This window comes from Tupaia chinensis, unplaced genomic scaffold (genome assembly GCF_000334495.1).
Source record: "Tupaia chinensis unplaced genomic scaffold, TupChi_1.0 Scaffold000489_1, whole genome shotgun sequence".
NCBI lineage: Eukaryota > Metazoa > Chordata > Mammalia > Scandentia > Tupaiidae > Tupaia > Tupaia belangeri.
In genome coordinates, this window is record NW_006160001.1 from 5779204 (window position 1) to 5791932 (window position 12729).

The 12729-nt window shown below is 42.7% G+C and overlaps 1 pseudogene; it reads left to right on the forward strand.

The window, feature by feature from the left end:
* Positions 1-8099: 8099 nt before the first annotated feature.
* Positions 8100-8248, forward strand: LOC102471315 (mitochondrial import receptor subunit TOM5 homolog; annotated as a pseudogene).
* The last annotated feature ends 4481 nt before the right edge of the window (positions 8249-12729 follow it).

The following is a 12729-nucleotide window of genomic DNA, read 5'->3' on the forward strand; positions in this document are numbered from 1 at the left end:
GGTTTTCGCTATAGGGCGCGTGCACTCGCCAGACAGACAGAGAGAGACAGAGACAAAAAGCGAGAAATCACCCCCAGGGGGGATGGTCATGCCGCAATCCCTTCTCCTCCATTCTCCTCTTGGGATCTTGGGCACGCACGCACACGTGCCCGGCATGAGTTTTAAGCCACCGGGTCTGGGACGCAAACTGCGGTCAACTACGTGGGAGTCCAGCGACATAGCCATTACGCTAACTGCTGGTTCCCTACATGAGACAAATTTTTAAAGGATCTAACTGGAAATGGATAAGGTTCTTGAGGGGGTGGCAGGTGGCAGGATGGTTGAGGCGCAGGACCCACAAGTGGCTAATCAAGTTCTGGACCTGGTGGCTTGCTTTCTCATTGTCCCTTTTTCTTTGTCTCTTTCTGGTCAAAATTGAAGAATAATGATAATAAAATTTTTAAAATAAATAAATAAGGTTCTTAAATATCTTACTCAGATCCACAGTGGAAAAAGGTCAGAGTGTATAGAGATGGCAGAGGAGTGGCCTAGCTTCAGGGATGGGAATGAAGGAGAGGCTGCTGCTGTGCTGTGATCAGTCAGAATGCTGGTGTATTTGTGCGTCAACAGGTATATCCTATGGACCCGAGGGGGACGACTCACGGCATAAGGTAAAAGTTGTCTTAGATGCCGTGTAATATGGTAATTAGAAGGCTGAGGAGGACAGAGGGAAGCTGATTCACTGATGGGAAAGGAACAAACCAAAGGCAAAGGACATCACCTCCCTCAAGGGAACTTCAGGAGAAAGGACTCCAGTGGTGGTCCAGGAGTAGAGAACAAAGAGGAGAACGATCTCCAAAGGCCCTGCTATGGGTTTGCTAGGACGGCCATAATAAGGTGTCACAAATTAGACAGCATAAAGAACAGAAATTTACTTTCCTCCAGTCCTAGAGGCTGAAAGTCCAAGATCAAGGTGTCAGCAGGGAAGGGTTTCATTCCAAGGCCTCTCCTCTGGGGTTGGAGATAGATATCTTCTCCCTCTATTTTCACATTTCCTGTCTTCTTCTGTGGATGTCCATGTCCTAATCTCTTCTTCTTATAAGAACACCAGTCATACTGGACTAAGGTGAAACCATATGACTAAGTTTTACTTTAATCACCTCTTTAAGGCCCTGTCTCTAACTACAATCACATTCTAAGATACTAGGGGTTAGGAATTTAGGAATTTACTACATGAATTTTGGGAAGACATAATTCAGCTCTTGAGAGGCCAGAAAGAGCCCAAGAAAGAGCCCAGAGAACATGATACTGTCTTGCTAGAGAACCAGTCGGCAATGACTTTCTTATCTCCCCTATTCCTCATTCCCCCTTCCCATTCTACCATACAGGGATCACTGGAGGAATCAACAACCACAATAAGAAGGTGGAGGATATAAGACAGCAGGCTGAAGTAGGAAAAAGAGAAAAGGAAAAGATACTTATTAGTTTGATATCAAATTTCAACATTTTGTCATTATGTTAAGGTGAACATTCTAGAGACCAGCAGTTAGCGTAATGGCTATGTCGCTGGACTCCCACGTAGTCGACCGCGGTTCATGTCCCCGGACCCGGTGGCTTAAAACTCATGCCGGGCACGTGTGCGCGTGTGCCCAAGATCCCGAGAGGAGAATGGAGGAGAAAGGATTGTGGCGCGGCCATCCCCCCTGGGGAGTGATTTCTCACTTTCTGTCTCTCTGTCTGTCTCTCTGTCTGGCGCGCGCACACGCCCTATAGCAAAAACCTCTCCAAAAAAAAAAAAAGGTGAACATTACAAATTGTGAATTGAGTGTATTTGGCAAATGAAAGAGACTTCTTTTTCATTGTACTTCTTTTTTAATCTGAGAATAATCAGAAAAGTCATAGATTTCATCCAGAGGCAAGGAATATATTAACTTCACTGAATAACTTTTAGATAGCAGACCTAAGGCAAAGTTGCTCTTAGATTACATCTTACACATCTTATTTAATCAACAAACCAGATACATATGAATGAATGAATGAATAAACAAGCAAATTTTCCTATAAGTAATAATTATGGGCTGGCTGTTTTCATGTATTATCTCTTTTATGAACTAATCAAGATACAGATTTGTTTTCCAAAAGATTGCCCAGATGATTAAAAATAGTTAGATAAAAATTTTTGTATGTCTCCAATCCCAACAGGGTAGAGAAATGGAGGAGATGGAAGTACATGTGACCATGACCCGTCAGGAGTTAAATGCTTTCTCCCTCTCCTTCTCTCACTCTGACTTTCTCCAGCAAGTGCACCATGCCTTCTGACAAATTGTATTATCAAAAAAGATCAATTCTGCATGGATCAAAGATTTAACTGTGAAAGGCAATAGTGAAGCAATAGTTTAAAAACTATTTTATCTCTCATATCTAACATTTCTTTTTCCAGAGAAAATAAGTGATCACATTCTTTTCTAAGCTATAAATGTCATTCAGATATGATAGCACAATAATCATAGAGCAAAAGTCTCTTGAGAACATTAATCTCCCTATATTCACAACTTATGTTTATCCTGGGGATGACATTTCTCTTGAGAACCAAATAGATCATTCTTCTTTGAGAATAAAACTTGCATCAACCAGGACTGATCTTGGTCCATGAAACAGTCAGAGGCAGCAGTAGTGATGCAACATTGGCTGTGACTCCAGTAACACTACTTATCTGGTCTATGAGATCTGCAGCTTGCATGCTTCAAAAAGCCTACCGAACAGAAATGACAAGGTTACCTCCTGTCCTAAATCTATCCCATTTAAAACGCACAGGCTTAATCAAAACAAGCTACCTCTGAAATATAGATATCATTTTAGGACTAAGAAATGCCATGTGAATATGGTCTCTAAAATGCCCTCCCTGTTCTGAATCTTCTCTTTTGAGGTCCATTTCAATACTTCTAAACACTCCATTACATTCTCCTCTCAAGAACAACTGTCCAGAACATACTTAGTAATCCACCCCAGATGTCAACATATACACACCTAAGCTCCTTAGCTTCCTCCTCCAAAGTTAATTCCTTAAATTTCACACATCTTAAAACCCAAAGGAACCCGTCAAGTTTTAAAATACAAGTTTAGGGGTTGGCCTCATAGCCCAGATGCCACATAGTACATCATGGTTTGAATCCCAGACCCAGCAACTTGAAAAACATGCTGGGCAAGCCAGTAGGTGGCTGGAGGTTGAAGCTGCTGAATCCCATTTGGCCGACTGTGCAGATCGAGTGTGGACTCAAACTTGAAAAAACATGTGGAATACATGCGAGTGTGTGTGTGTGTGTGTGTGTGTGTGTGTGTGTGTGCACGAAATCCCATGAGAATGGAGAAGGGACTGCACCATGGCCATCCCTCTCAGACCAGCCCACATAACCTCTGGCAATTAAAAAAAAAAAAAAATACAGGCCCAATCCTCAAACTTTTCTGGTTGAAAATGCAAAACAAAAAGTGGATTGGTTGTTTCTTAAAAAATGAAATATAAGTTTACCATATGACCTAGTAATTCCTTCCGTCCTTATATATTTAGCCAAAGAAATGAAAACATAACCATGCACCACATAACGTTTTAATCAACATGGAGCTCATACAATGGTAGTCTCATAAGATAATGCCATATAGCCTAGCTACGTAGTAGGCTATCCCATCTAGGTTTGTGTAAGTACACTCTACAATGTTCACACTATAATGAAATCACGTGACAGCCCTGTCATTAAACAACACAACACCCTACGTCCACACAAAGACTGGTATGTGAATATTTGTGAATATTTATAACAACAGTATTCCTAACTGAAAAAAAGGAAAAATAAAATATCAGTCAACTAGGGAAACAAACTGTGGCATTTCCTCCTGATGTAACACTATCCAGCAATACAAAAATGTGAGATCTCGCTGTGGTGGTACAGATGCTAGGGCACTATGTTGACACAAGAGCCATATAAAAAGCCCCAGGTTTAAATCTTGCATCAACTGAAACACGTTGGGCATGCCCAAGGTGCACCCGTGATCCTGGCTGGCTGGAAAGCTGGAGGATCCTGTTTTTTTCTATAAATCAATAAATGATTTTTTAAGAAATAGAATGAAATATTAATCCATGCTCTAGCACAGATGAAACTAAAAAAAAAAAAAAAACATTTAAATAGTAAGTAGCAGACACAGAATATCACACTGTGGGGACACGTTTAGAGAGAGAATCTGAGGTATGGGGACATGCTCTGAGCAAACACCACCTGTCCTTTTGGGCTTTGGCAGAACCTTATAACTTACCCTTTCCTTGACCCTCACTACAGACAGAGCAAAGGGTGGAACTTGCTAGGGGCATTCCAATGGACACATCTGATGGAAGTCAAGAGACATCTTGACCCCAATTAGCAAAGTCCAATCTCTGCATCTGAAAGGTTCTTTCACCTTCTCTGGGTGTGGTGGTGCATTCCTTATGGAAAAGTTCTTTAGCCTTCTTCCCCACACCTACAGCTAGACTTCTCTCCATTAGAAAAGAAGATAATGGGACTTTCTCTTAATGAGATTATCACCTAGGGATACACCTGGCCCAGGTGTATGACTAAGCTCTTATAGATTTGTTACCTGCTCCTTATTGTCTGTAACCTAGCGACGTATCTATGAAGTGTCCTAAAATATATATGTGTAGTGTCTCCTTGTATTATAAATAAAGATGCCCAGTTTGTCTGGGTGGCTCAAGTACAACACAAGTTGCTTCGTCTCATTTTTTCCGATTCCCTGGTCCTCTCAAGATGAAGGACTTCCTCTTTCTCTTACTATTTCTCTTCATCACCAGCAGACTCCTGATCATGATTCAGCTAGACCCAAGCCCCAGGGTGGACGCCGACATCACACATTTTAATTGCCAAAAGTTGGCTTATTGCATATTGCATTGGTAAACAACCAATGAAATATGACTTGGTTTCAAAATGGGGATAGCTTAGACTCTCCACATTCTGGAATGCTGGAAATGTCATTTACAATGATCACAGTGGTTCTGTCTGGCCTGCTCAATCTATTTACTCAGTCATTCAGTACTTTAAATATTCTTGAGAAAAAGGGAAACCTAAACAAGTTAGCAAAACAGATTTTGGCAACTCTGACGCCATAGAAGTATGAGTAAAGGAGAAGACGGACAAAACAAAAGTTATTTCTGTGGCCCCAACCATCATGTTGGTCACTATTCAAACACTGTGTATGCTTCTCAAGGCCAGCCACCTTGGTGCAGTGGTAGTGCCAGCACTCTGCAATGCTAGAAGCCATATGGATAATTGGGATTTGGTGCCCAGGTCAACCCGTATATACTGGGTGCCCACATGCGCCCATGATCATGACTGGCTTACAAAGGCTGGAGTGGCAGGGATCATGATGTGAAATCCTGTTGGGGATGCTTGTCTTTCTGCCTATCTTCTATGAAATAAATAAAGAAATAAACACACCTTTACAAAAAAGATGTGTCTCATCTTCAGTCCAACAGAGAGAGGGTGTGTATTCATGTGAAGGCAGGCCTCCTCACTTTGTTCAGCATAGCCCTGCTCCCCAGCACTGCTGTAGTGGGTGGTCTAGGGTGGTATGCTTGCTCTGCAAGACCCAGCCTTCTCCTACCCTCCCTCCCCATTCCAACCAGGTCATTCTGGCAGTAGCTGCTCCTTTGAGATGAGAATGTGTTCTCACAAGGAGTCCTCCTGAGATTTCTGAAGCTGAGGGAGGGGAAGGGAAACCTTCCTCTGGTGGGGAAGCTGAGAAAATGTGAGCCTGGCAGCTGCCTAAGACCCAGTTCTAGTGCTATGCAGAAAGCTGATTTGGCAGGGTATGGGGCGAGGGGAGATGGGGGGTCTAATTCCAGAAATCTTTTGAGAACTAGCCATAACCACACCCTTTTAGCACAGGACATGGGGGTCACAAAAGCCAAGACACTCTTTTTCTAGCCCAGGCTAGTTGAAGCTGTGTCTCTGTTGCTTGCAACCCAAGAGTACTGACAAGCATTTGGGTATCTTCTCACCTTCTCACCTACTCAGACATGCTGTCAACTTTTTTTTTTTTTTTTGGAGAGGTTTTCACTATAGGGCGCGTGCGCTCGCCAGACGGACAGAGAGAGACATAGAGACAGAAAGCGAGAAATCACCCCCCAGAGGGGATGGTCACGCCCCAATCCCTTCTCCTCCATTCTCCTCTTGGGATCTTGGGCACGCACGCACACGCGCCCGGCATGAGTTTTAAGTCACCGGGTACGGGATGCTAACTGCGGTTGACTACGTGGGAGTCCAGTGACATAGCCATTACGCTAACTGCTGGTTCCCCATGCTGTCAACTTTGACAGCACAGCTGCAGCTTGCATTTCTGTCTGTTCAGCCCACTTCTCAAGCCAGCAGCTAAATTTATTTCATGAGCTTTCAGGAGGGAAATAAACATTCCTTAAAGGAACTGAATGAATATAGTGGGATGATCTACAATGTGCCCTTTGAACCTACAGTTAGGGAAGGCTTGATTATCATTCATTTGTTTGGCTATTAGCTGGTCTGTTCTGTCCCAAGAAACTCACACCCCACCATCACCTCTAAAGTACTTCATTCTTCCCAAGCAGTCACCACGGAAGATCTCACCAGCAATCCATGTACCGATCTTCTAGGCTCTTTCCATTCTAAAAGTAAGCACTGCTCTTTGGCTCTCCTATAGAAACCAGGTCAACAGCGATGACAGTCACAACGAACTGGAAATGAATAGCATTAGACTCTTTAAAAAACCTGCATGAAATAGTTTTGTTTTTTTTCTTTTCTTTTTTTGGAGAGGTTTTTGCTATAGGGTGCGTGTGCTCGCCAGACAGACAGAGAGAGATAGAGAGACAGAAAGCGAGAAATCACCGCCCCCGGGGGAATGGCCACACCGCAATCCCTTCTCTTCCATTCTCCTCTCGGGATCTTGGGCACGCATGCACATGTGCCCGGTGTGAGTTTAAGCCACCAGGTCCGGGACTCGAACTGCGGTCGACTACATGGGAGTCCAGCAACATAGCCATTACACTAACTGCTGGTCCCAAAAAACCCGCATGAAATAAAAAGCCACCATAACACCTGAGTCCAAGAGGGACTAGTGCTTGGGACTGGAGATAGACTTGGACCAGGGCTGCCCATGGGGTGGACCCTACCTCTTCTGCTCCCCAGGGACTTGGCTCTGCAGAGGTAAGGGAGTGCAAAGGAGGGAAACAATGAGCTGAAGCTAAGGATGACCAGGGGAAATGTTCGGAATAGGAGAGAACAAGGAGAGGAACAGACAGTGGGGAAGTTGCCCTGGGGTGGGGGTGGGGTGAATACTGGGGCTCAGCTGGACGAAGGAGGCCTCAAGGCCCAAGATAATCCTCTGAGCAGTTAATCCTTGAATAGTGATGAAGACATGATACACAAACACGATGTCACTCACCCTCATTTATTCTGAACACACACCTGGAAAAGAAGCCCAGCAGTGGCTCAGACATCAAGGCATCCCTCCCAAGGGGCCCTGGATTTGTCACACTTCTGCTCTGGAAGTGCAGACGGAAAAGCCTTCAAACCTTTTTCTATTGGAAGCCATGGGCTGTTCCAGGCCTGTGCCGAGGGGGGCCTAAAATCACCTACCTGATGAAAGCAGACTCTTTTTAACCTAACTTGAAACCCTGAGCTTTCTGTGTTTTAATTTTCATCCATTTCTGTGTTTAGGCTGAAAAACAATTAGATTAAGCATGAAGGCTGGGGAATGCTTCCATTAATGATAACGAAGATTGAATATACTTCCTCCTGGCCCCATACATCTGCACATATCCACACACCTACATATTTCACACCTGATGCTAAAAGGGTTTAAGAGTAAAAGTGTCACAGCTCCTCAAGAACTTGAAATTTAAGAAGTAAGAAACATATAAGGTTTTACTCATATTCGTTGACTCTCAGCTACAAGTACAAAGGCAATGTTGAAATGGGGATCACACACTACACCACCTACACGAACAGTCTTACTATTTTACAAAAACAAAGGCCTAGGAGTTATGGGTGTGAGGCGACGCCTAGGACAGCAGAGCAGTGGCTGGAAGCCTGGGAGGCAGAGCTGTGATGTTCCGGATTGAGGGCCTCATGCCAAAACTGGACCTAGAGATGAAATGGAAGGTGCATGAAGACATGATCTCCTCCATACAGAATTTCCTCATCTACGTGGCCCTGCTGCGACTCCTTATATTTTAAAGAAATTGGACAGCATATGAAGATTGGGCATCACATGCAAATATATGATATGAAGAACCTGTTACAGCTTCTACTCCTGTCTCCACATCAATAGGCCCGGAGACGTGTAAGAGACTCCTTGATTGAATGGACATAAAAATTTCACTTGTTAAGTACAAGCTTGGGGGGACCGGCAGTTAGCGTAATGGCTATGTCGCTGGACTCCCATGTAGTCGACCGCGGTGCGAGTCCTAGACCTGGTGGCTTAAACTCACGCCAGGTGCGTGTGCGTGTGTGCCCAAGATCCTGAGAGGAGAATGGAGGAGAAGGGATTGCGGTGTGGCCATCCCCCCTGGGGGGTGATTTCTCACTTTCTATCTCTCTGTCTCTCTCTGTCTGTCTGGCGAGCGCACGTGCCCTATAGCAAAAACCTCTCAAAAAAAAAAAAGAACAAGCTTGGGTCTAGTAACCGAACTTCATAGCTAAAATACAAACCTATTTGGGAAGTATGGAAAGACATCTTGTGGTCATATTGTGCCCTTATGCCTGTAATATTTGGCCTCCATGAATGTTGGTATAATTGTAAAAATACATTTTCTAGCAAGTATTAATTATAAGAAAATTATGTCTGAAAAAAAAAGGCCTAAAAAAACTCTAAAACAAAACAAGACAAAAAAAAAAAAAAAAAAAAAAAAAAAACAAAAAAAAAAAAAAAAAAGGCCGACTATTGTGCAGGCAGTAGCATCCTGAAGGGCAGTGCTGGAAGTCCTGAGGCTGACTGCGGTTTTGCAGACCCAGCCTGGTCTATCGAGAACACAGCCTGAATGTGCCCAGGATCCCAAGGGCTGGAGGGGAGAGGATCCTGGTGTGATAAGACTGGATGGAGGGTGTTTTCCCTCTCTCTCTCTTTCCCATTTCATGCATGTGCTCTCTATCATAAAGAAAATTAACTTTTTTAAAAGTCCATATGAATTCTTACACGTGCATAAAAGAATAGATATATATTTGTAAAGCCAAAGCTCAAATGTCCATTATACCATGTGTAATGTTTGATTAAGCTATTGGTACTTCCAGATGCTTAAAGCTAAGAGCAAAATCCTAGATAACTGGGTAAAGAAATAGGGAAGCCTAATCGATGATGGGTTTATTGAGGGCGTTCCAGGTGCCAAGATCTATAAGATGTGTTACACCAGTGCTGTCCAGTATTGTCACCTTTATCCCAAGGTGGCTCTGAGAATTGAAAATATGACTACCCACATTAAGATGTCCCATAAAGGCAAAAGCACAATGGATTTCAAGCCTTACTAGGAAAAAGAATGTCAACAATACAAGTTGTATGTATGTATTCATTTTTAATTTGTCAAAAGTACACACACTTGCTAGAGAGAAACAGATTGAAAGGGAAAGAAAGAAAGTAACCTGCCCCCACCAGCAATGGGGGGTGGTCATAACACAGTTCCTTCTCTCCCGTATCTCCATCCTGTTGGGATTTTGGGTATCTATGCACACAGGCCTGGTGTGTTTTTCAAACCATCATGGCCAGAATTCTAACCATTTGGTAGGCCATGTGGGATCTGGCTCCCTCAACCAACAGACTATGGGTTTTTGAATATTTATTATATTGATTAACATTAGAAATGCTAAAACTTTGGATATTCAGCACTAGGTAAAGTAAATGATTAAAATTAATTTCATGTGTTTCTTTTTCTCCCTTTTTATTCTGGCTACTAGAAAACTTTAAATTTTCTATGTAGCCTGAATTTGTGGCTTGCTTACATTTCTATTTGATGGTGATGATTCAGATTTGCCCTTCAATTACTGTGATAATAGCATCTTACTATTACTAACAGGGCAGGGATAAAGTTAAGCAGAAAACATACATGCTACCAGCTCTAACATTCACTTTTAATCATGAGGTCACAGGACTCATGTGTAATAAATACTTTAAGTTAATGATAAAACAACTGGGGTGTAGTTTAGCAGATTCACTCACAGGCTAGCTCCATGCCTGGTGGTTAATGGCCAGAGAAACATGCATACGTGCATACGTGCCCACAATTCTGAAAGGAGGGAGAGATGAGAAGAGATTACCGTGTGGCCATCCTCCATGGGAGATGCTTTCACCTCTCCCTCTCTCTGCCTCTCTCTGGTGAGCACACATGTTCTCTAGCACAGAAAGAAAAAAAAAAATGTATAAGAAAGAAGATTCGATCTTTCAAATGGAGGATAAACAACTAACCATCGATTTTATTTTTTCCTCAGGACTGATGGATCTCAGTCTATGCAAACTTAACTGCTACTCTGACACAGTATTATATATACTAATAGTATACTAAAAGTATATATAGATCTATAGATCTCACATGGCCAACCACCAGGACAGAATGGTTGGAATTCTAGTCCTGGTGGCTTGAAAAACACAGCAAGTATGTGTGCATATATATTTATATATATTATACATATGTATATATTACAAGAGACATTTTGGAGAGGTTTTTTGCTATAGCGTGCATGCACTCACCAGAAAGACAGAGAGAGACAGAGAGACAGAAAGTGAGAAATCATCCCCCAAGGGGGATGGCCACACCACAATCCCTTCTCCTCCACTCTCGGGATTTTGGGCACATACACACACACACACACACACACACACACACACCCGGCGTGAGTTTAAGCCACCAGGTCTGAGACTCGAACTGCGATTGACTACATGGGAGTCCAAAGACATAGCCATTATGCCAACTGTTGGTCCTGAGAGAGATTTATATATATATAATATATGTGTATATTAATCTTTATATATACATATATATATACACACACACACATATATATATATTGTGTATGAGATTTTTTTTGCTATAGGGCACATGTGGTTCCCAGAGACACAGAGAGACATATATAGTATAAAAGTATTATATACTATTTAGAAAATATGTCTATGTTTTCTCTATCAAGAGCTGGACAATTTATTGTCATCTTCCAGATTAGAAAATTACAGCAATGAAAATTTACTTGTGCTTGCCCAGGATCATGGTAAGAAGGAGGCATGATGGACAGTGGATTAGGGCATAATCAGGCCCCTCCAGGAGGCACTTTCTCTCTCTTGGGTGCACACATACACCCTCTGGTATTAAAAAAAAAAAAAAAGACAAAAGAAACTAAAAAGAAAAAGGAAAAAGGTTTACTTGGCCAACTGGCACATCTTAAAATTTGGCGAGCGGGAGATAAATTTAAACTGAGGTAGGTTCATCTTACAAGCCCCAAACACACAGTGAGCTGAATACACCACCAACTGCAAAAAGCGGGTCTAGATGGTGGTGCAGTAGTAATGTAACTGGACACACGTGAGAAAGCCCCAGTTCACCTCCCAGGTCCTTCCTGTGCATACCAGGAGCATGTGCATAGGCTGCCTGTGATTGTTAGGAGGACCTGTTTCTTGCTCTGTCTCTATCTTACAGAAGAAAATTAACTTAGAGGAAAATGTCTGGGGTGAGCCAGTGATGTTGTGGTTAAGGCGGCTGGATCCACATGGCTGACCTCACGGTTCAAATCCTAGACCTAGTTGCCTCGGAAAAACACACCGAGAACACACATGTTTATGCACAAAATCCTGACTGGAAGTAGAGATAAAAGAGAAGAGGTTGTGGTATGACCATGCACCATGAGAAGGGGTGGGGTGCTTTTTCACTTTCTCTCTCTCTCTCTCTCATTGGCAAGCACATGCACCCTCTAGCAAATAAATGAATACATAAAGTCTGGCCAACAGACTAATCTTTTTAGCACTTGGGGAAAAAAAAACAAAAACAAAAAACAAAACAAAACTCAGGACTATCTCCTTGGTGTACTGGTTAGGTGTTGTCCAGGGGACATCAGATCTACGTGGTCAAATGAAAATGAAATTTAAGTCTAGGCTCTGGAGGCATGCTTCGGATCCTGATTCAGATGGAGACTTGGAGGAAAAAGGAGTGAGGGAATAGCCAGGCCCCATTGTGTATGTAGGGATCTCTCTCTCTCTCTCTCTCCCCTCCTCCTCTCTCTCATGCATGCACATGCTGTCTGACATGAAAAGAAATCACCTGCCTTTAGAGGTGGAACAGTCTGCAGAACTGTTCTTGGCACATACACATTCCCTCTAGGAAGTCTGAATGGACCAATTTGCAAAGGGCATTGCTCCTGGCTGTTAGCCTCGCTCACACACTCCTGCCTCACTGGAGGAGAGGACTGATTTCTCTGTCCTTGTCACATGTGCAGCATGTGTTTAACGAATAATTTTTATTGAACTCATGAATCAAAAAATAATTTCCCATACAGCTTTGCTAAAGATACAGTCAATAACAGAGAAAACATGAAGATAACTGTAAACAAGCAAAGAGGCTATTTTTATACTCAGCTGAGCTGACAAAGTACAGATCACGTTAGAGGTTTCCACACAAAGTTAGAGGTTTTGGCAAAAATTTCAAAAAGTGGGACATCTAGAGTCTCAGAAACTTCCCTCATATTAGGACATTTCTATTCCTTA